Source organism: Coccinella septempunctata, chromosome 5 (assembly GCF_907165205.1).
Source record: "Coccinella septempunctata chromosome 5, icCocSept1.1, whole genome shotgun sequence".
NCBI classification, from domain to species: Eukaryota; Metazoa; Arthropoda; class Insecta; order Coleoptera; family Coccinellidae; genus Coccinella; species Coccinella septempunctata.
This window is the reverse complement of record NC_058193.1, coordinates 22,291,103-22,317,347: the sequence shown is the minus strand read 5'-3', so window position 1 is coordinate 22,317,347 and position 26,245 is coordinate 22,291,103. Positions and strand designations below refer to the sequence as shown.

At 35.8% G+C, this 26,245-nt stretch overlaps 1 protein-coding gene across 3 annotated transcripts in view; it reads left to right on the top strand.

The window, feature by feature from the left end:
* The window catches only part of LOC123313385 (RNA-binding protein Musashi homolog Rbp6), a 1,061,117-nt gene that overhangs the window by 365,787 nt on the left and 669,085 nt on the right, over positions 1 to 26,245 (top strand). The gene's annotated exons all lie outside the window — the stretch shown is intronic.

Here is a 26,245-nt window from a genome sequence, read left to right as displayed (position 1 = left end):
TTGAATGATTCGTAAATACAATACGACTATTAACTCATTTGTACACAGAATGACAATATCAAGTTACCTTTTTTAAATGAAACACGAACGCCCTTTATTTCATTCGACATTTGAATACACCTTAAGAAATAAGAAGGTTATCGTTCTAGCTTTCTAGCTTCTGCCAAAAAATTTGGAATTACTAAGCTTTATTTAAATATTTAATTGTGGAATGAAATATAGGGTGTTCCATTGAGAAAAAGGTAAGTTTGTATTGCCACTCTGTACACAAATGTCGTATAATCGAATTATTGAAGACTGATTTATAAAGAACAACTATTAGGTCTTTTTTGGCGAACACCCCGTACATATTGGAAGATTTGTAATTTTTATGAACACCACTGCGGATGGCACAACAATTTAATTGTTGTTCACAGAGTGAAATCACTGAAACTTTTTCATTTCTGAATCTATCGAAGAAGCAGCAATTCAGAGTCATTGAATGGACTTGAACGTTTGGATCTCAGCACCCAAACATCGATTAACTCAATAAAGTGTTGATTGTTGATTTCCCGAGTAAGCCTTTTCAAACCGGGAATCAGTTTGCTGAAACTACTCTGGAAAGAGCCAAACTGACAGGCATCATGAAAAATATTCTACATGTTATTTCAGTGTTCGGATAAGCTCCTGTTAATCCGTCACTTGAAATAACTTTCAAAATATCTAAATAAGTGGCTTATGATGTCCATTGTTTTTTTTTTCGCTTGAAACTTGAAAGCTCTCTTTTTGTTCATTTGCCGAACTACATCCTTAAAATAGATCGCATCAGAGTATTTACTTTTTTTGATTATTGAGTGGCTACTATTTGCTCTTTCAATAATCCCCTTTCCGAGATCTTTTTAATGTTGCCTTCATGCAGCTATATGTCCTTGTTCTCAGGAAGGCTACCTGTTGGCACTAGATAGATAGATCCTTATACGACCCTTGATCATTTCTTATCTGAATTATCGCAAAACAATAGGAAAAACTCATCTCGTGATGACTGACTCGACCATATGGTTTCGTTTAGGATATTGGCCCGTTCGATTTCTATGTGGGAATAAAATGGGAACTTAGGATTGCCGAAATATTTAGTAACTTAAACAATTTTATGAAATGGCTCATCTCGATACCAACTGACAGAAAAATACTTAGGACTAAGTGTGAACAATAAAATATTATGAAAATAGTATAATTGGGATTCTTGAACTTCTTTATTTACTGTTCTTTAAGACAACGCCGATATTTCCAAACTGCTTGTTTGTTTTTCAAGGCTAAAATTTCAAAAATTCTTAGAGATCTGTCGTACAAATGAAAACAGACATATTACCTAGTCTTGCAAATAATATTGTCGATATAATCCTATTGTTTGCAAAACTAGGTAATCTCAAAGTCTTATATATTATATTATATATAGTCTTAAAGAACAGTAAATGAAGAGGTCCAAGAATCCCAATATGTATATTCTTTTCATTCTAAGCATAATGGACGATAACTTAAGAACATTTCAGCATTAAAATATTACTTCAAAATATCACCACTAAAATTCGTCCAAATTGTTTTTAAATTTTTTCAATTTGTTCGAGTCTTCAACAACCGTCGTAAAAAGAGATGAAATTACCCTATTTTATCAATAATAGCGCTTTGTCAACAAAAACATTTCTTCCTACACTTTTTTCACCTCAAATCGCACTATACCAAATTTTTTTCAAGTGACCTGATGCAACTAATCAGATGGCTTATTTGGATGACTTTTACTTTAGGTCAAAAAAAGCCCCACCTTTGTGAACTCCCTGTATACTTAAATCATTTGGGAAAATGGCTTTCTCAGTTCGTTTTATAATTCGCATTTTCTTTCATTTGCTGTATAAACTCACCTTTGAACAATGCTGTTCGTCGCACCAGTTGACGATTTATTTGGCAAAGTGATTAGTTATATTTACGCCTACTAGGCTGCGAAATTCTCTAATCAGTACAAAGGCATTTGAAAGAAACTCTTGATTACGAACCGAAAGATTAGAAAAACGGTAAAGACCTTATCTGAATTTCACATTCAGCGAATCGAAAAAAATTTAAATCTTTTTCACGGTTGTAAAAACAGATCATAATTTCTCAGTGATTTATGCAACTTCAACTTTTTTCACCTTGAATTATATTACGAAATTCAATTTTCTCTCCTCCGTCCAATTCCGCGAATTCATCGCTGAACAGGATAAGATTCAGAAAAATTATACGTTGTTAACTTCGAAATGAAGTAACCAGAACTCACGGCACCCCATTGAACCCGAAAAATAAAAGTGAATGTTGAGAAGAGATAAGGCGAATAATATATTACGGTTGTGAGACAGAAAAGAATTAAGATACGGCAGTAATGCGACTGCGAGAGTTGCATGAAGAAGCTACCCGTTAAAAATTGCCCTTTTCGGGTAAGTTAGCGAGATAAAATATTTAATAAATAATGATAGTAGACAGGCGGATGATGAATTCGTCAAGTTGGCTCGGTTTTTCATTTTTACGCACGTGAGCTGAAGTCTGGTTGTAAATGACTCCTGGAATCAGTCGTCGTCTGCCAACTTTTCTGGCTTCAACTCAATTTGCGAGTCGCCCAGATCTGAATTTCAGACGTAATGACATGAAATATTTCATTGAATAAAAATTATTTAGGTACTTTCGTTACTTCCGCACCATCAACAAACCGGAGAAATATTATTTCAAATAGAATTCTGAATAATATTCGAAAATTCATGAGTGTATTTGAAGACCTTGGTGGAAATAAAGAAAAACAACAGATTTCACTCCTTGAATTTATTTTCTGAGCGTACATATGTATAATTGTTAAGGGTGTGGAGATCTTTTCTTGAGTATTGTCAATAGAGCCTAGGTTGGCACTCATGAAATGTCATTAATTTCAAAATGACGTTGCCACAACCATTCACTAATTTTGCTTACGTTGCAAAATGCCGAAACTTGCCATAAATCCAAGAAAAAGTATCAGTATCAAGTGCTATTTGCATTGAAATCTGCTTCTTCAAATAGCTACCATGACATTTCGAAATGTAAGCTAATTTCAGATTATGTTTTGATATGATTCTGAACGACTACTACTTGAAGTAGCTACTTGGTTCCATAATAAAGAAGATTGTGTTTAAAGTAGTTCAGAGCCCAAGAGAGAAAATTCGGGATCTACTTGAGCGTTTCAGTTTAATATAAGGGGAGATATCTTGAACCCTGTAGAGTAGATCTAGCAGAAATCAGCCCTGTTTATAGGGGGAATTGTCCAGACCAGCCTGTCAAAATTGTAAAGAAAGGATCATCTTACATATTCGAGCGTTTCAGTTTTGTTTAATTACATGTTGAAAAGTATACATTGTCTTAATCTGACATTTTGTGCGCGACTAAAATGTGTGGGAGGGCGACAAACTTTCAAAAAAAACATCAAATGTATACATTCACAAGCGCGGTGGCTTTCTTATTTAAAACCGCAAATGATTCAATAATAACGAAAAAAAAAAATAATATGACAGTTTCAGAAAGACGAAATAATAAAGATTTACATCAGAAGTTACGGAAATCAGTTTTTTCGAATTATCTCCTTTCTTGGTCTTCAAATGATTTACGTATTCATCATAAAAATTGTAGAACATTATATTTTTCACAAATTTCTCTACGTTCAAACGTTTTTGAGAAATATGACGATAAAGGTACACCTTGCCCTTTCGTATGTATGGGTAAGCTCCTCTCCTTCATTACCTTCTAGCTTCAAAAAGGTTAAGAGTACGTGAAATTGTTTCAGAAAAATGTTGTATAGACTTGGAAATGAAATATCGGGAAATTGGACTATTTTCTTAACTTTTATTTCTCAACTATGCCGACGTTTCGAGGAAGTTTACCTCTTTTTCAAGGCTAAAAAATTTTTTCATACAATAATTAATGGGAGAGTTTACACAATATTATCAGCACCTACCTAGTCAATTCCTTAAAAGTTGAAGTCATATAAATTATTTAAAAGTAGAGTTAAGGAAACATTAATCGTGCGATACATTTGGAGTGGAACTGGTGAATGGCGCGAGACACGAGGTCGTGAGGTTAGAATCCTTGAACTCTCTCCTCTATGATCACAGAATGTAGACTAGAATAGTATGTTGTCATTTAGATTATATCTAAGTTGACAGTACAAAATTATCATCAACAGATTTGGACAACACAAAGACATCTACAACAATTGGCTGTATAAAATACTTAGGCCCTGTACATCTTCTCTATGGTTTACCGTTTTATTCTTTTTTATAAAAATCATTTCACTTATGTTTCTTGCATATCTGTTTTCTTCATAATCTAGGATCTTTACATTATCAAAATTAAATTTATGACCTGTCACATGTGTATGATTGGCTAAAGCTGTTTTTATGTCATGGGTTAGGTTATTGGTATCATTTTTGTGTTGTCTTATTCTATCTTTAAGGTATTGTTTTGTTTGTCCAATGTATGATTTATCACAGTTAAAGCAGACTTGAGTAGTTTTGGTGTTTTGTCTTTTAAATTGGTGTAAAATTTTCTTCCTTTATCAGTATTATAATAAGCACAACAACAATTAAATTCTCTGAAGATTTTATTAATGTTTTGAGACAAACCAGGGATAAATGGAAATTTATATCGTCTTATATTGGCGATATGACGATAAGGAGAGTTGGAGGCACCTACATCTGCAATGTCAGCAAACAACTCGTGGGACTACACAGAAAGAAGGCAGCACAACTAAATAGGAGAATTTTCTTACTCAGTTGTAGAAGACACCAAATATTCCCTAACCATATAGTACATAATATTAGACAAATTTATTCATTGGAACTGGAGGATCACCCATTCAAGAACCTAGTACATAAAACCCTATCCCGCTTTCGCTCTTCCATTCTGAACATTGAAATTAAGATATGTGTATGGAGAATTAGTGCCCTACAGGACCAAATCAGTCGACTTCAAGTTTCACTTCAAGAAAACCTAGACCCACAACTGTCGACAAGTGTTATGAATATGGCAGCTCGAGTGTTCAGTGATCACTTTAAGAAAGTGAAAGACACTAATTTGAAAAAACTGCAAGAACTGAGAAGTAAATATAGCTTATTGACACCATCTCAATACAACGAAGACTTCCTGACCAACTACACTGATGTTAACATCCCTGATGAAGTAAGGATGATTCTCAGTTTGGGCGAAAAACATAGTTTTGTCCCTGACAAACTCCCTGTGGTAAACATTATTAAAGATTTGGAATACTGTATTGAATCTCAACAGCTGGATAGTGATGAAAAGGACAACATCCGTGCCAGAAGTGTAGGTATAGTCAAAAACTATTTAACAAAATACCAACATAAAAAACAAGACATTCTCTCGAAAAAATATATTAGGGAAACTTTTGAATTTGTAAAGAATAACCAACAACTAGTGATTAGTAGATCAGATAAAGGTAATATAACTGTAATAATGAGTAGGGATGAATATGAGACGGAAGTCTATAAGATGTTAGATGACCAGAATGTATACTTAAAACTCCAGAAAGACCCCACCACCAAAATCCAAAATAATATTAACAAAATAATCAAAATCCTTAAAGAAAATCAATTCATATCAGATAGTGAATACAAGAATATGATCAAACATAACAGCACTCCCCCCAGACTCTACTGTCTGAGAAAAATCCATAAGACTACACTAAATTTGAGACCCATTGTGAGTTGTATTAATGCACCATTCACCAACCTAGCCAGATATCTACATAACATTTTTATTGGGCTTCTATCAACATCCACCTACAGCATAAAAAACTCTTTTTCACTGGTGGAATCACTGACTGATATTATAGTCCCGGAGGATTACATCCTGATCTCTTTAGATGTTGTATCCCTGTTCACTAACGTCCCACTATCACTTGTAACCCAATTAGTTATAAAGCATTGGAATTTAATTAGTTGCTATACTGTTCTAGATAAGGAAACTTTTTTATTGTTGCTCGATACTTATTTTGAGAGTAGTTACTTTGTATTCAATTGCCAGTTTTATAAACAACTAGATGGCAACCCCATGGGGGCCCCAGCAAGTAACTCAATTGCAGAATTTGTTATGCATGAACTTTTTAGATATATTGAATCAAAACTAACCTTCAGAACACCATTACTCAAATTTTATGTGGATGACACAATCATATTAGTACCAAAAGATAAGGTACAACATACATTAGATGCTTTCAACTCCTTTCATAGCAAGATAAAGTTCACTTTAGAAACTGAAGTTGATGGAAGACTTCCATTTCTGGACACAATTATTATACGCGAAGGTAACAATTTAATATCAGATTGGTATATTAAACCCTACAATCCTGGTAGATGTATAAACTTTTTCAGTAACCATAGTTTACAGCAGAAATTTAATGTAGTTAAGAATTTAATTTTCAGAGCTACAAAACTGAGTAATAGCAAATTTCATAGTAAAAATATTGATAAAGTTCAAAAAATACTATTAAAGAATAACTATCCTAAATACTTTGTAAAACGAATATGTAGAGGTGTCAGTGAGTCAGAGAACATAGTTGTCAACAATGGTATGGCTGACAACAATATAAGACGATATAAATTTCCATTCATCCCTGGTTTGTCTCAAAACATTAATAAAATCTTCAGAGAATTTAATTGTTGTTGTGCTTATTATAATACTGATAAAGGAAGAAAATTTTACACCAATTTAAAAGAAAAAACACCAAAACTACTCAAGTCCAATCTAGTCTACCAGATCCCCTGCTTTAACTGTGATAAATCATACATTGGACAAACAAAACAATACCTTAAAGATAGAATAAGACAACACAAAAATGATACCAATAACCTAACCCATGACATAAAAACAGCTTTAGCCAATCATACACATGTGACAGGTCATAAATTTAATTTTGATAATGTAAAGATCCTAGATTATGAAGAAAACAGATATGCAAGAAACATAAGTGAAATGATTTTTATAAAAAAGAATAAAACGGTAAACCATAGAGAAGATGTACAGGGCCTAAGTATTTTATACAGCCAATTGTTGTAGATGTCTTTGTGTTGTCCAAATCTGTTGATGATAATTTTGTACTGTCAACTTAGATATAATCTAAATGACAACATACTATTCTAGTCTACATTCTGTGATCATAGAGGAGAGAGTTCAAGGATTCTAACCTCACGACCTCGTGTCTCGCGCCATTCACCAGTTCCACTCCAAATGTATCGCACGATTAATGTTTCCTTAACTCTACTTTTAAATAATTTATATGACTTCAACTTTTAAGGAATTGACTAGGTAGGTGCTGATAATATTGTGTAAACTCTCCCATTAATTATTGTATGAAAAAATTTTTTAGCCTTGAAAAAGAGGTAAACTTCCTCGAAACGTCGGCATAGTTGAGAAATAAAAGTTAAGAAAATAGTCCAATTTCCCGATATTTCATTTCCAAATCTAAAGAAATGGACGTTAACCCACCAAGTTGTATAGACTTTTCATAATGAGAACTCTTGAAAAGTAGCTTCGTTTGGGTACCATTAAGGGAGAGCGTCCACCAAAGTAACGTAGCACTGACCTGGCACATACATGACAAGTGCGATTCAAAATTTTCAGATATTGCACATCTGAGTAAAGTGTCAGTTGCGTGAAAAATGTCATTCTCAGTTCCTATCTGAAAATTATGCATCGCTTTCGTCATGAATGTCACATGTCAGTGCTACGCTACTTTGGTGGACGCTCCCACTTACATTTATTCAGAAAGTCCGACACGCTGAAAAAACTTTTTTTCAACAGTTTCGTACGGCCAGCAGACTGACAGATTAACATGAATTCATTATCAGAAACACGAAGCGCATAAACAATATCTTAATCGGACACGCTCTAGTCTGAACACCTGAAGATTATATTATTTCTTAGAAAACCTGCGATGCTTTCCTCACCGTTGAAAGTGCATACACCATAAAATATTTTTTCTTTGTACCATCTAATCCTTAAAATCCACTAGATCTCCACGATGCTTGAATAATTCCAATATATCATCATCTAAAGAGGATGACAACTAATTTCCCTCTATTGGGAGACCCAAAAAGATGTAGGCAGTGGAGGATTTCATTTTGAGAGATATCCATTCCCTACCAGAGAAACAGATGCATTTTTTCTTGGGATGATGTTTTTTTTTATGAATTCCTGATTCAAGGAATGATGTCATCACGTCTTCAACTTTTAGTCTAAGAAGATAACCAACATTAACTCTTCTCAAGCTTCTGTATATATTTTGTCAATAGTTTCATTTCCTTTCATAGCATAAATAAATATTGTACTTTCCATTCAAATAACTACATAAGGAATATCTTCAAACAGTTTATATAAACGTTAATTATTTTCACAGAAGAACGTAACATACGAAAAATAGTGTTTCGCAATGTGTTTCACACTTTCGAACTAGGATATGGTTGATGACCAAAAGGCGCTCTTGAGCAGCTGTTGTACTGAGCTTCCAACCTTCCCCATAAGGATAAGCTACTGGGTTGTTTCGGATGAACCTATTACAAGCTCGATTACAACACTTTGCGAATTATTCAACCGCTGACGCCGGCCGGGACTTAATTTTCTCTGGAAAAACCCTTACTTTATTTGTTCAAGTTGCTCAGGAGCCAAACATCATCTCGGCCTGTCATTTCTTCAAATATTGTCAATTCAAATCGAACTAATGCTTCCGAACGAGAAAAAAGCAGGTTCAGCGACAAATACTACATGGCTCTTTATGCCATCAGCTGCAGCATACTATTGATATCAGAGGACAAAAGCTAAAAAAACACATGTAAAACTGGTGTTCCAGATTACTCAACAAAAACCACGCATAAAGAGAATTTTATACGTGATTTCTATCAATTGTTGAGCAGTGTACATTGAGCTTGAAGGAAGAAATTCATTCCCATCATATTTTTACGCGCGTTGTAAAATCTGTAATATATATTTTATTTCACTGGAAAATTGATGTAGGACCAATTTACATACGTGTAATTTGATTTTAACCAGATTTGGTCTCATTTATCCAACCGTATCCGGTTTGATCCCTATCGTTGAAAATTCGTTTTCAATTCGACGATACGAATTTAATATCCGAGGAACCTGCAGATATCCGTCTAATATGTGCGCATGTGCGAAAATTAAAAACCAATTTCAGCGTCAATTTTGCGACGTCTGGCTCAATTTCCGTAATCAATTTTCCTTGCTAATATCTGAGCTAACATCCCTAAAGTTTTCGGATGATTTAATCAACACGTCAAATTGAAATTCTCGCAGTGGGCTGATTGCGAATATTAATCTTTTTCCCGGGCGAGTGACGGTTATTTTCTGTTTTCCCGAAATGACTCAACAATTCGTTAATCGGATTCCGGGTTCGAGGACCGAATTAACTCCTCGTTATGAGATTGCTGGTTGGCAATTTCCCGAGCTTTTCCTTTATTATTGAAAAAAACGGTGAAAGGCTTTCGTGATTGTCGACCATCACAGAAGAGCCGCTCAATAGGCAAAAAAGAGGAATTTTTCATGTAGGTAATTTGTAACGTCGCATCACGAATGAACCTTAGAACAAATTGAAAGATTTAATTGTTTCGAGTTGGAAATTTTTATTTTTCTTGTTCTGCAGCAACCCTGCAGAATGCTTATTCATGTTTTTGCGAGAATCAAATGCGATGTTAACGTTTCACTTGAAAACGAGAATAACTCTTGAAACATTTCCAAAGAAGCCTCGACTGCCTGAGACCAATTCCTGCATGTGCTCCATTCAGAGAAAAAATTTCTGTCTAGCCTACGACAGATAGGCAGCACCGGTTCCGAACCAACAAAGGCTGAGCCGGCCCTGCGCGTAGCTATGTATGCCTTCTCGTTTCCCGGAAGCCTCGCGTGCTCCTGTCACCAAATAACTTCCACAACGCTACCGAAGCCTAGCTCCCGTAGAGCCTGTCTGCATTCCTCTACCTAGTGTGAGTTAACCCTTTCCACAGAAAGGGATTTCAGGGTACAGTTCAGCCTGCACCATGCAACAATTCCTTCCTAGGCGGATGGACAGGTTAAAACGAGGTCTCACAATTTCTAGTCCAATCTCTGTGAGCATCACAAAGCTAACTGTAAACCAAGTGGGATATCAAGGCACAAGAAGCCTGTTTGGTGTTTACCATGGGTCTCTATCAGCAACAATTACCCTGTAGGGTTCGGCCCAGGGCTGCCGTAGAGGTGTATCTCAGAGCGTAATGATAAGACAGGCTTTCTTCTGGTGCTGCTACAGTTCTTCCCCATGTGAATGCATCACACAAGAGATGCGTAGGTAAGGATAGGCCTTACCACTACAGTGCATAACCATTGTTTCAAAATCACGACCTCAATCTGAAGACCAAGACAACTGTTTACAGAGCGGTTGTCCTCCCAATGATTCTTTACGGAAGCGAAAGCTGGACGCACTACAGGCGACATATTAAATTGAGACTCAAGAACCGAGTGCCCGACTCAGATGGAGCGGTCATATTCTAAGGACGCAAGACACAAGACTCCTCAAAATAGCTCTGTATGGAGAATTCACAGAGGGAGCTTGGAAACCAGGAGGCCAGTATAAGCGGTTTAAGGGTATACTGCATCAATCCCTAAAATCAGTTAATACCAATCATAACTGGAAACAACTAGCGTTAGACAGATCACAGTGGAGGTCTTTGGTCCACAGTTATAATGGAGACTACAGAAGAATACAGCGGCGGCCAGATCTGGTTGGTGACTATCCATGCCCAGAGTGTGGAAGGATCTGTAGGTCACGGTTGGGTCTCTTCAGTCACAGAAGGGCACACAGTCGCAAGTAACCCTAAGAAATTATAAGTTTTGATTTTTGATTATTTTTGTAGATTTATTCTAGGTAACGGGATTCATCAGCAATGATGATGCATAACCAGTGCATAATGTGTGGTTCGAAGCTTCATCCCTCACCAAGGATTCTCCGAGTAGACCAAAAAATCACATCAGCTTCACTTGATTGAATCTCAATCTTTATGTTCCACAGTAATTTGTGGTCCAGTATGACAGCGAGATATTGGACTTGCTCGGATAGAATTGAGCCCAATCCCAAACGAGATAGGAAGCTTGATATTACGTAGTAAAAAGTACCATCTCCGTTTTTACCAGTACATTGTTCTCTAAGCACTATCATTCAATCATGCGCAGAGCATTCTGTATCATCGAAAACGACACAGATTACCTCACCTCTAATCAGTAGGACAAGGTTATCCGCATAGGTCGCAACCGCAGCCTTTGCCAGCTCATTCCCTTCGCGGTGTGCCCCAAATTGTCGAGCCGCCTAGCAAGGATACCACACAACGACCGAGTGCATTTGGACAACGCAGCTTGCATTGCGCCAAACGCAGTGTTGTTGTGTCCATTCTTTGTGATGTAGTGCGTCCTCAATACAGTTAATAATCGAGTGAAGAGCAGAATCTACTGATTTGCCTATTTGGTAAGCATGCTGGCAGGGATGTAGTGGGTACTCCTTTAAAGCATCATCCCTGATGTATCTTTCTATCAACCCCTCCGTCTTGATTAAGAACGAGGAGAAGCTTATTCGACGAAAGTCGCTCGGCACCCCTATGCGTTGGTTTGCCAGATTTGGGTTTGAGAACAACCCTTACCTTTATTCAAGGCTATAGTATATTTCCCAGAGCTCGGAGTATGTGAAGCAGTGGGAGAGACGACACATCGACACATCCAGTCCCTTAATAAGGAGTTCCGAGCTCGGTGCCGGGACAATGCCGTCCTCGCCAGCTGCATTGTAGATTGTAGGGCTTCGTCAATAGCCCAACGGATTCGAGACTGTGTTACCACTTGTCAAGCCACCTTCAGGGATTAAGGTTTCTTCTTCAGTGGATGTCTCATGCCAAGTAGGGAGATATAAAAAGTCTACCCGGGTTGTACCTCCGGCAGAGAGTATCTTCCGTAGCTTCTGTGGTAGCTTTCCGTGGTTGCTTTTCGAGACTTCAGGTGCATTCTCTCTGTATCTATAGAAGCTCCACGATTCAAGCTTGGAGTTCCTCATGAGGCCTTTGTCTTCAGGGCTGATTTGTAATCTTCCCAGTCATTGTCTAGGCCAGATCTCATTGCCCTGTTGAAGATATGCCTACTATAGTGAGTCTGGCTAGCAGAATGGATCACCATGTTACATACTTGATACAAGTTCATGTATATGCATCTTCCGATTGCAAGTATTTCTGCCTGAAAAACACTCGAGCAGGAGGCTTAAAATAGCGTACACTTGGTGCTTGTCCCCTATATTCCAGCGCCAGCTCCTGTCGTGGTTTTTGAACCATCAGTATACCATTTATTAGTATTTACTTCGAGATTCTGGTTTGTGTATTCTTTTTCTCCTGATGCTTAATTTTTGAATTATTACATCACTAGGTATTTTCGCTGATGAGATGTTCTTGTTCAGAGAGGACTAGGCTATCTGAATTTTAATATAATAATAAGTTCATCCTAAAATTTCCCAGCCCTAATTCTCATACTTCAAACATGGAAAAAATGAGCCTTGAACAACATGCAACCCTAAGAATCAATGTAATCTGACACTTGAAGAAACTTCAGTTTCTATATGAAAATATGGATGAATAGAGATCAATTCCCGCTTCACCAAATCAAAGCATAATTTCAAATGAATTTGTTGTTTTACAGTTCAATACGTTTTAGTTTTCTGAATCTTTTATTTTATTTTCGTTCCTTCGTCGGAATTGCATATCTCGAAACGTAAACTCTGAAAATTTCAAGGGGGTTTCCATATCTACGGCCTACGCGATCCAAAGGTGCTTACTTTCCACCATGTCCACATCCCTATTTTCAATGAAAATAAACCACTTCGACCTCCGACTCGCCTAACGGCTGGTCACATAGCAGCCAGTGCCCAGAAACCCATCATTTTATTTTGCGAATGAACTGTCCCGTTCGGTCGCTCTCTATCGAATCGTAATCCAACAATCAAAACAGGATATATCTCCTCGTATGACGGTCCGGAGCGTCATCCACGTTTCGAGCGTTCAATCTCCCCCTCATCGGACGGAGTGGAACCCTGTCGTTATCGGGGAAACGAGCCCACGCGATTGTTTAATTCGATTTCGCGAAATTCTTTTTCTGAATGCAAATAGAAACAATCCACTCTCTCGTCGTTGTAGGGCTCCCTGGGAGCGTCACACGACGTTTTTATTCGAGAATACCGTAAGAGGAAATGCATTATTTAGTATATGACGGTCTACAGAAACTGGAAAAGATGATTGAACATTAGGTAACGGTTTTTGGTCGACAACTTGTGCTTTTTATTCCCTTTTAATTCATCAGGTTGATGTCCACTTTTGAAAAAAATATACCTAACAATAGATAAGGAAGTGAATAGGGGAAAAAAGTAAATTTTTGCTGTAGTTTTATTGAAAAACATCCTATAGTTTTACTTTGAGGCTTTCTTTTTTTTTATAGTATATTATAGATATACTTAGATATATTATAGATATTAGAGGGCGTGGACATACGCCAAATTTTATAAGCATAAGAGGTTTTTTTGTAAATGCGATGATAAAGTCCAAAATGAGAGGGGTTATGCACAATATTATTTCATCTATATATTATATTTATTATTTTTCTATTCTATTTATTCGGCGGGACTGATCGTCAGTTGAATAAATTCTTTGTGTTTATCAATTCAGTACATCCTTGCATTCAATTCATGATGAAAATATAACTAAATAATGAACTCAATGTTTGGATCTGACAATTACTAAAATTAATAATAAGCACGACAATTCATAAGAACTAAACACAACCTTACTCGCAGAAAAAAGCGACGTATAATAGTATGATTCCTAGATGAGTAAATATTCCTCTTTCAAAAAGTAATGATACTAAAGAATTGAACATAATAAAACAGATCGCAGTGAATAACGGTTATAATGCAGAATTTATAGACAGGGTGCTTGCGAAGAAGTTATTGAAGACAGCAATAAAAGAAGTTTATCCTTTTCAAGAAGAAATTAACCACAAATATAAACAGATATCTTATTTAGGAAAGAATACTGAAAAAATATCAAACTTTCTGAAATCAGAAGGTATCAAATTTTAGCTCTTAAAACAGAAAACACTCCAGGTAAATAAATAAAGAATATGAAAACAAATGAATAAGGTGGATAAATGTGTAATGTATAAACCTACTTGTAGTGATTGTTCATCTTTTCATATTGGTCAATCTGGTAGGAAATTGCAGAAAAGAATATTAGAACACAGAAATTGTTTCATCCAGGACAATGATTCTACTTTTTCTGAGTATCTTTTGAATGCAAAGTGTAACTTCAACGACGCCTTCGAAATTTTACCAGAGCGAAATGTCAAAATCTTAATCTTTCAGAAAGTTTGGAAATCAATAAATGTATGTTAACGCCGGACTTACTCAACGATCAGATTGTCCTCTATAATAACACTCCATTACTTAATTTATTTTGAATATTTGTGTTCAACTAGCACCTAGTATATTTTCGTCAGCTCAGTCGTTGGTACGAAATAAACAAAACGACAAAAAATTATAGAACTTGAATATAAAAAAATTAAAATAAAAGGAAAAAAATATAAAATACTCCTCCAGATTTTCAGTAAAGTTGAATGCTTGCTTCAATATTTAGTTCGGTACAAAATATTTCAGTTCACCTCCTCTGGAAGATACTATTGTGATAGAGAAACACGTGTTGTGGTTTGAAAACTCATTTTTGTGAAAATCGCATAATCTGTTCAATTTGATTTTCATCAAGTATCGGCCACATCAATACAAGAATCATAGATAAAATCGAGAGTGCAGACTCCAGGATACTCAAGCCGAATCTGTTCAAATGTGGTTTTGGGTTTGGCGATAGAATCAACAAGGAATTCTACTCTTCTTTATCCGGCATGGTGATATTAGTAAATTAATTAGTAAATTAACGAGTGCATTAATTCGTATCTTACTAGGAAAATCAGTCTCAAAGAGATAGTGATTTTTCCGCAAGATACACTGATCGGCTCACTTATCCTTACATTCGACGAAAGTCTTACGTCAGTAAGATGCAGCTGTAGATTTTGAGCCGACTATTTTTGTAAACAAACAAAATGATATATTTCATCAACTTCCACTGTTTATTTCATTTTGAGTACAACCTGTTTTTGTTCATCCAATTTCCAAGTGCATGACTACAAGACTAATACTCTTTTATTTTCAGGTAAGCCATGATGTTGGATTATCAAAATCAAGTTCTGGAAGGGTGAGATTTTTGGCAAGCAAAAATATACACGGCTCAACAATTGATGGGAATCACTGACTTTCCATCAATTTATTTCAGGAATATACGCTTCATCTGATTTTGATCAGATACTCGAGTAAGTTTAGTTACGAATTGATATTCTTGTTTCTTTCAGAATATAATGAAAAAAAAAAAATTGAAAATATGAGGAATTCTAAGTTAGAATAGAAGAAGAAAAATGTCTCGGTAAAGCTAGTACCTACTCTTCGGGACATAATTGAGCTAATTCATGAAAATTTTGGAACAAATAGTTCCAAATATCCAGAAAATTGTTAGAAAGCTGCTCCAGATTTCTAACCGGTTCTTCTAGGGTGGACAGTAACTGTCTTGACAACTGTTGTCTAGTCATATCTTCCCAGACATGCTCGATTCAATTCATGTCTGGAAAGCTTGCTGGCTATTTAGGCTGGTCTATCCTTTCAATAGCATGAGGTTTCAGCTCTTCATAAACCAGGCGACTACGATGAGTATTATCGTCAATTGAAATTAAATTTTCATCAATAGCTGCCGCGAGCGGAACGATTATTGGTTCAATTATCATGTCGTGGTATATACTATTGTTTTAAAAAAATCGACCACCCCATGATTAGGATTCTACAGAATAAGTGAGGCTTGGTTCAGTCTTTGTTGGATAGGTGGCGCGTCGTGATGAGGATTGAAAAATATCCCTCATGGCGGGCCCTCTTTCTCGCTTAAAGATACCATCCTCCGGTTAAGATGTGTTACGCTGCACTGTACTGACGAGGGACAATTATCCCGTAACCGCTTTACACTTTTTGTATATGTTACACAGCCTCTCTGGGAATTCCATCGCAATATCGCAATGCCTAGCACGCATTAATGGTACTACAATTCTTCGAATTGTCGTCTCCAACTTTACAGAAGCCTCGAATACAGAGAAATTATAATTGATTCCTATCACTTGTTGAGCAGTGTATTTTCTTACGTAACTTCATTCCACAACATAGAATTAACTTTTTCTCTGATGGTTGACATCGCCTGTTTTGGTTTTGGGAGATACACGTCTCCTATTGTATTACATATTCGATTTCTCACTGAAATAAGTTGTGTACGCATTGAATCTTTTTTTTTGTATTTTACTATTGCATGCACTCCAAGATCAAAAGAAAGGGTCATTTGAGATAATTAAATTTTCATTTCTGACATGATAAACCATACGTGACATTGAATCATCAGATCAAGGTCGAAAATAAAGTCTTGATGGGATAGCCAGGAGAAAATAAAATACAAAAACGCCAAGATCGAAGAAAGAATTACTCAAGGTCATTCTTCCTCTGTTTATAAAAAGATTATCGTGCAAACATTGCAAACTTGCAATAACCTTGAAGGTAAAGGCGAAGGTCGATGTTTAAAGATCTTGATGGTAGATCGATTCAGCAGATTTTAACTTTGTTCCCAGGAACTCAACTGTTATCATTTTGCCTATTTGTGGATTTCGAACTTTGATCGCAAAAAGTTCCAAACGAATGGGTTAGACTCTTTGTCCGTCCGTCTCAAAGGCAGAATTATTTCAACAGTAATCAAAGAAAAGAGCTAGGGAATTTTCAAGGTAGGCTAAGCAACAGGAAGCGTCGGTTACGTCCGTTAATGGACGAAACCCGCTTGATGGTTTCGGAGTTATGGGCATCTGAAATTTTGTTCCATTATTCGATAAAATACTGATTCAATTGAATTGAAACTCAATGACCAGCTTCAGATTTGTATTTATCAACATTCCTACGTAGTTTGACTTCGTCGAACTGCTGTCCCCCGATTTCCTCCCATATCGAACCTTCTGCGAATATATAGCGTAATATTTCAACATCAACTCCGATTGTTCAGATTTACGAGCTATTTTGTATAAAGTCGATCAATCTTCCGCGACCGAACGAATATTCGCTATACAAAACGCTGAATTAATTTAGTTTTCAATTGGGAATTATAATGGCTCCGTGCCCGCTACGCTTTCAAGATGATAAATTGGTATTTAATGTATAGATATTGAAGTGGTACTTGATTGATACTAATGAAACTAGTTAAGTCGATGAATGTGAACAATTGATCTCTATTCGATCCTTTTGCCGCGCTACTGCGAGTCTAGCTAGAACACCCAATCAATTATTGACGATTGCTCGTTGTACTGGGCGGATCCAAGAATTTGTCTCAATTGATCTCTAGTTTTTCACTCCGGGTTCATTTCAATGAACTCTTGGCTTCAAATGATATTTCAGTTGTAGTTGTTCTATACAGAGTGAGTTACAAGTATCTGGCACACTCATTCACATCTTCGATATTCACTTTTACCTGCTGCTGAATACATTTATTTTTATTACAATTTATTACACCAAATCTGAATTTCATTACACTTGCCACTCGAGAGATATGTGTGTTTGTTGTAAGTAGTGCCGTAGGAATGCTCAGACCAAGGAGACGATACTTTACAAAAGTATCTTCTCGCCGATAAGACATGAAATCTCGTCTCGAGTCTCGACTTGTGATCTTTAGTCTAGTCTCGTCTCGAGTCTCGTGCTAGAGTCTCATAGGCTCGTCGTTCATGAGGATTTGTTGATGCAGAATATTTGAATCTGATAATTACAACGTGCATACTCTAGTTAATCTATCTGGTAATTTTTTCCAATTATTTTACACTGGAGTATAATAATTATAATATCATATGGAATTTTATTTTATTTTTATCTTTCAGTATCGGGAGAAAAACTGATATTTCGGTTAAATTTGTTCAATGAATAGAGTGCTTTTTTACAATGATTTTCAAATTTTCGTTTTGTATCGACTTACTCTGAATTTTACTATATGAAAATCGAAATTCCAGCACATATTATATACAGAGTGTTTCCTAATTGACTGTCAATACTTAAAGGGGTGATATTTGGGCCCATTTTAAGAAAAAAACTTTATATGAACATATGTCCTAAACGTCTTACCTTTTGAGAAACAGGGTAGTAAAGTTTTCAAAAATAAATCATTTATTTTCAATATCTACAATACCACTTCAAATATTTCAATGAAATTTGTCATACATGGATACTATGAATCTAGAGGCATTTTTTAATGTATCACTTTTTTCTTAATTTCCACCAGTGGCGTTCGTACGTAATTTGACCTACCTATTTTGGCAGACATTGATGGTACGCCACAGATTTTTCCTGAAATAAAAATTATTTTTGAAATTCCCAATCATTTCTTACCAAAGTTGATCACTCGACTTTTTTCAATCCGATTCACGGTTTCCGCTTAAAAAAATGAAAACCGTTTCTCTGCATGATCATAACAATATCATTAATACATACATATGACAATATCACCATGCAGAGACATACGTAAGTTTGATTTTTTTAGATCAAACCCGTGCGTCGGACTAAAAAAATTCAAGAGATCAAATTTGCTCATAGTTGAATACAGTCAGTGGCGTGCCACTGACGGTCTAAACAATACCAGCCTGTATCTCAAAAGGTAAGACGTTTAGGACATATGTTCATATGGAGTTTTTTTCTTAAAATAGGCCCAGAAGTCACCCCCATAAATATTGACATTCAATTAGGAAACACCCTGTATATACAGCCTCCTCTTCACACAACTGATTTTCAAGGGCTTCAGCTGTATTCAATTAATTCCTGTTCATAACACTTGGTTATTTACAAAACGTATTATAGGTAATATGTTAACCATCAACTTAATTCAAAATCTCAGGTTATAAACTGTTTGTATGTATCAGATAAATTTATGGAAACTATTCGAAGATGAGACATCTGACATAGCACATCGATGTATGCAAGAAACAGAGTGTTTTAAAATATCACTGTATAGAGTAATTCGTAACTATTAGGACATTGCCTAAGAAATAATATTTTTCGTTCTCAGTGTCATGAAAATCAGCAGAGGGGAAAAAATTATTTTTTGCATCACACCTACTTCATATTACGTTATAGAGATTTTCGTTAAAGAAATCTTTTTTCTCAGTTGGTAGTTTATTTTTCGCAATTTTGAAGATTGTTTGACGAAACTGGATTCAGTGCATTCGTTGATGATTAGCAATTTTAAATCAATAAATAATGTCATTTGTGTTAGTATTCATGAAAAATATTCCGACTATTTTCTTAATCAGCTGATAGAACAGACTAATATTTTTTTTTAATCCGAACGTCTTGCCTCTTTACACGATCATAATAGAAGAACATTGATTAATATGAGAGCTACTGCTATATGATATCTTGCCTTCTCCATTATCTACAATGGCTAATATTTGAACATTGATGCTAAGAAAACTTGTTCAAGTTGAATTGGAAATTAGAAATGATTTTCTAAATGAAGTCTGTGTGAATGTTATCGAAATTTATTGGGTGTATATAAGGTGTCCCAAAACGTCACACCACTATAGTGTAGGCCAAATAATATCGAATGACACCAACACTAATTCAGCGAAAATGTACCGTTTCCAAAAAAAAAACCTAACCTAATATTGCCGATTTTCGAACTATTTTCTTCAATCACAGGGTCAATTAGCGATCAAGGATAGTGTTTTTCGCCCCTACTAATCCTAGATTATTGTATTGTATTGTAAAGGGGGTAAACCCCCTGAGTAATAAAAATTAAGTAGAAAAAAATCGTTCTAATTCACATTTACTGAGGTTTTCGATTAGTTAATCGAATACTTTTAGAATTTAGAATAATTTTAATTAAGGAAGAAAATACAATAATCTAAGATTAATATGACGTAGAATCACTATCCTTAATCACAAATTGGCCATGTGATTGAAAAAAATACTTCGAAAATAGTCAATTTCAAGTATTTTCATGAAATTCTAGTTAGTTTATTTTATTATTCGTAACTAATTCGAAATGTACAGGATGGACAAAATTCGTTGTCTACTGAGGGTATCTCGAAAACTATAGCCGCTAGAAGAAAACGGATGATACATCCTGGGGCTCTTTTTTCATGACTAATTCAAATCTGATAACAGAATCGGCCTATCATTTTTAGATTTCGTGATCTACTGACAAAAGATTTCTTCTCAATTCAAAAAGAACAAATTCAATAAAAGTTCACCTAATGATTCAAAATGAGAAAATATTTTGAGCTCATCAGTGGATTCTACGTAAAAAAGTGCGTGCAGAAGGTTAAAGTTTCAGATTTATAACTTCAAAGACAAAAAAGTTATGAGAACTTTACGAAATTGTCAAACTCAAAAACGAATTATCGTAGGAGGCTGCGGTTTTCACCATTCTCCGAAAATGGGCTCGGAAATGTATCATCCGTTTTCTTCTAGCTGCTATAGTTCTCGAGATCCTCTCAGTAAACAATGAATTTTGCCCACCCTGTACAACAACGTCAAAGTGATACAGGGACAAGATACTTATGTCCCTAAACATCGACTAAACGTTCATTTCGTCGAGGGAGATGAAAACTGATACCTTCACAAGGAAGTTATATTCGAATATTCGAAGATATGCTTAAAGCATCTAAATTATGAAAACTTCATTAAGCTTTCCCCATTATCACGAGATAGATAAAGATATTTTCAACAGATTAAGATATATTTTTCATGAAAACATTTATTGAAACATTGAAATATTCTCCGTTCCTAGACTACTAACTTTTTATTTACAAAAATTGACACCAGGGGGCGTTACGTGTTTTTGGAATTCCAATTGTCTCAGGTCTATTCTCAAGTACTTGATTAGATGATAGTATGGGAATTATGGGATGGCATTTTTGGATAATCTAGAACTGATTGTGAAAAGAAATAGCGACCCTCGCATCGTTGTGTTCGTTTTTCATTTATTTTACCGCATATAGGTACCCTAATCCTGAAAAAAGATATCACCCCAGGCAGGGTAATTCAACCGTTCCGTTTTCGTCTGGTCATTAATTCTAAATTGATCTTTTCATCGGTCGTCGGCAATGGCGAACGAGTGCGTTAACTGTTCTGTCGTTCTGTCAACGGGCATAAATCACAAACGCCACCACCATATGGGAGATACGATTATGGATTTCGAGAACGGGCGCGCGGGAGTCGCATACCGCACTTCGGATGCCTGGATTTCCCTTTGCAGGACCGTATCAAGAATTTCGCACGCCATATTTTAGGAAATGATGCACCCCTTGTTTGGGTCGAAATTTTTCCTCTGGGCTCCAAGAGTGTGTCAAGTTACATGTTCTGTCTATGAAATTTTACACTTCACTTTTCGGGTCTTATAGCTTCCGAATGAATATTGGAAAAAATCCTACAATTTTTGCACACTGCAACGAACAACTTTAGGTCCTTTAGTTTGCATACAAAGTGTAGCACTTTTCTACACTCGATTTGGTTTACACCAGTGTAGAGGAGGTGTAGTTTATCGACATCTCCTTTTGACTATGCGTAGATAAACTACACTCCCTCTACACTGGTGTAAACCAAATCGAGTGTAGAAAAGTGCTACACTTTTTATGCAAACGAAAGGACCTTTTGTTTCAAGTGAACTGAACAATTGTCTCGTTGTTTTCGAGTATTTTTGTATTATAAATTCCAGCAAATTCCCACCTTGCTGGGACCAAGGCTGAAATCATTCTAAAACGGAGTGCAGGAGAGTGCACTCAAAAAAACAAGTCCTTGTATGGATTTTCGTTGGACAACCTTGTTGTACACACTACTTTATAACGAGAATTACTCTTGATCCAGATATTCTTTCGAATGTAAGCAATACATTGTTGGTTATCAAACAATATAGCATATGTATGAGTTTTAGCAAAGGTTAGTGTAATGGGGTACCATACAATTCGGAGTATGATACAAGAGCTTAGGGAAAAACCTCAGTAAAAAAACCCTGTCTCCCCGTGAGTAGTGTAGTGATGACACATTTGTTTACAGAATAAGCTTTTAATACTGAAGGGCTTCTTTTCCATTGATTGATTGATAAGTTTCTTCAACCTCTTTGCATTTCGAAATAATATCTGAAAACAAAGAAACGGAGCAGAAAACGAGAAAAAAAAGTGAATAATAAAGCTTTCATCAAAACTTATTCAAAGACTTGATGATGAAGATCACTGAGTACTTGAGTATTGCTGTTTTCTGACTTATCAAAAAACTTACTAATTACCAGGGAAAGGAGGCCCAAATAGTGATTTCGGTTTGGCGTATTTTCGTTGAAGAAACTTTTACGAACTTTATTGCCTGCACAAATATCAACCACGTAATAACCCAAGGATATTGGTAATCGAAATTATTTCATAATAGTTCTCGGCAAGATGCCTGAGGAAACGAGAGAACCATCATAAAATTATTGAGCGTTTGAAAATATTCCAGGTTTACTCGTAAAAAATTTTGAACTGCAATAAGCAATATTAAATACCGATGTGATCCACATGGGCATGAATAGTCACCAACCAGATCTGGCCGCCGCTGTATTCTTCTCCATTATAACTGTATACCAAAGACCTCCACTGTGATATGTCTAACGCTAGTTGTTCCCAGTTGGGATTGGCATTAACTGATTTTAGGGATTGGTGCAGTATATTATTTTACAACTAGCGCACTGCAAGACTTCTGCATTTGAAACTTTGTGGAACCATCTGATGTATTTGTCTCAGATTACGTTGCGTTTGTTCAAGCTGTTTAATAAGTCACCTGTAGGGAGTCCAGCTTTCACTTCCGTAAAGAAGCGTTGGGAGGACCGCTGCTTTATAAACATCTGTCTTGGTCTTCAGATTGAGGTCGTGATTTTGAAACACTCTGTCCTATAGCTTCCTGAATGCTTGTGATGCCGGAGTTAGCTACATTTATATCATCTGCGCCGAAATTTATACAGAGTGAAATATGAGATGAAAAGTTCTATATTATTCCGTACGAAGGAAAAATCTGTGAATAGCACCAAAATATCGCAAGATCCTTGCGCACCAAAATCTATAAAAATCGCGCGGTCCCTTTCCGAGATTATTGAGGCTTTCCATGCTTAAAACTCGTTAGGGATTTAACCTATGATGAAGTTTCCCTTATCTTCAGTTCCGGAAAGAAATCACTAGTTGAACGCGGGCTGAATTTGTTCAATACGGTCCTGCGGCTGTCCGGTGTACGATACTATCATCCGGGACAGCGTCCGCGGACACACAAAGGGTTGAGCGATAAACGTGCCCTTCTCTCACACGGATTTCCCACTAAACATGATGAAGCTCTTTCAGCCGACCGGAAAAACATGAGCATTTCGAAATTATGATGATTTTGCGGTGTGTTTTCTACGTCGAGAGCAATCGGCTCATATTATGGTGTCGCGGTCATTAGTTGGTGCGATGATTGTTTTTCTACCCCCGTTTCACCGCAGATTTATTCAGGTCGGAGTTTTACTGGAGCAAGAAAGAACCGAGAGAATTTTTAAAATTATTATCATTAGAATAAATAAAATTTTACACAAAAATTAATTGATAGCATAATCATCGAAATCTTCAAATCCCACTCTCTAAAGTGAAATATATATACTGTACATGTATACAGGGTGAAACTTTGACTCGTACAAATATTTTAAGAAAAGATCCTTGAGGTATAAAAAACACTTTTTTTTTGTTTTTCCAGAGGTGGCACAGACCATTATGAAAACTCAAAATGTCTATATTTTTTCATCAAGTTCGAATCGGAAAAATTGTATAAAAGAAAAGTGTTCCTTTTGACTTTCAGAATCTACTGTTAAAATATTGGTACGAGTCAAATAACCAATTGAAATATTTCATATTGAAGGCATCTCGCACTGCAACAATGGATCCTTCTCTTCAAGTTACCAGAAAATTTATCTGAGTATTATTTCAGATAAAAGGTCTTGTTCATTAGAAAGACCACAGTGTTTTTAGATTCTATGTGCCCTGTACACAAGGTATAAATACTACGTGTTTATCTCGATAGGATCTGTCTCCACAAAGCATGCAGCTTCAACGATCATGAAAATATTATTACCACCTTCATTTTATAGCTCAAAGTCGTTAAAGAAAAGTAATCGTCACCTTTACCTGCCAAACTGCACTGAAATATGGAACACATACTCGCATGAATTATTTATACCGAATAGTTCTTGGAAGTCCATCTTAATATCTGGTTACAATATACATAGTCCCTGCTCACAGTGCTTACTTTATTAGACTAGCAAGTATTATTGGTTCCTACTGTACAAGGTTTGCCATAATCTTGCTTTATCATAATCATCAAGTTTTTATATTGACAACCCGATATATCTTCGGAACTAGGTACGTTAGAAAGTATTTTGTCTCTTGCAATTTTTTTATAAAACGCAAGATGTTTGGGAAAAACCTAAAAATGTGAGTGAACGCATTTCGAGATTTAGAATTCTATTTAATTAATCACAGATTCAATCACAATTTCAAAATTTTACTCAAACATCTTGCGTTTCATGAAAAAATTGCAAGGAACAAGACAGTTTTCCAATTGAGTTGGCTCTATAACTGCTTAGCAATTTTCAAGGAATTCAATAAGCCTTTAATGTTCGGTGGTTCAGAAGACCTTGTCGCCAAGTGGAAAGTTTCCTCGCCAAAATAGCTAGAGCATTATGAGATTTCGCAAATCATAAAACTCCTGCCTACCAAATTCAGCAATTGTCGTATGAGTGGATTTTGAGACAAAAAAAGAGAGTGTATGCTGATATCAATGATATAAACTTCTTCTTCTCTACCTGATGATACCTATTTCGTGAAGAAAATTCGATCTCAGGTTATCATTTATATTATTTATCCTGCATTAATTAATTCTCTTTTACAACTTGGAAGTGGATAGAAAAACAGAATCATCAAAAAAAATTGATTACTCTGTGATTGCGCAAAAATAAACCAGAATGCAATCTGCATCACTATCTAAATCTATATGACGGTCGGCACAGCTGGTAGTTACGGAAAAAATAATAAAATCCCTGTCAACAAAACGTCAAATTGCGACTATCAAGATTCATGGGTACTTGCCGTATTTCCATCTCTCTAATATTCTGAGCAATCACGGAATACGAACTGGTCATTACGACTTTGATAGGCACTAAAAATATCCGCTTTTACGAGACCTTGTATTAAAACAATTTGGTTTTACCATTAGGGAAAATTATACCCATTGGAATTTCGGTTTCGGCTACTTTTATGTACATGGCGTGCCACTACGGGTAAAAAACACGTAATTTATCATATTAGCTCCTTGCAGAATGAAGGATGTTATTTCATCAAAATGTTATAGCGGAGCGCTTTTTCCTACCTGGCAATTTGGGCCAATCCTACTCTCGAATTTAAAATACGAGGTAACTCAAATGGAACGCATGAAAAAAGGACTATCCTCCAAAAAATGTTTTAAAATAATCATTTGTGAGGATGAAATGCTAACAGTTTTGTGAGTTACCTTATATTTCAGTCAGACACGTATATATTAAAAAAATCCGTTTGATGCGCATAAATGTGAATTTGCTATTATTATGAATAGTGGACTCTACAGGGTGTTAGTAGGTGTAACAAACTGTTAGGGTACTAGGACAGACAGCACTAATAAAAATAAAATTTTTCCGAACAGGTGTCCTAATTCTTTTCAATTCCTAGACACAGGGTGTTAACGTAAAAAATTCCAAAGAGATCGGAGAAATTTGAGGCGCAGGGTGACTAGTATCGAAACTAATGGCTGGTTTAATTGGCTTTTTGTTTTGACTATGTCTTAAATTTTCAATAACATTTCCGTCAAGTATCCCTTTTTCCTGAAAAACAATGCATATGAGGTATATTTTCTCGAAAAGGTTAAGGTTCAGAGCTTTCGACCATTTTTTAAAGAACATTTTAGAAATTGAATTGGATATCATTCGTAAGAATGCGTGATTGTCAGTGA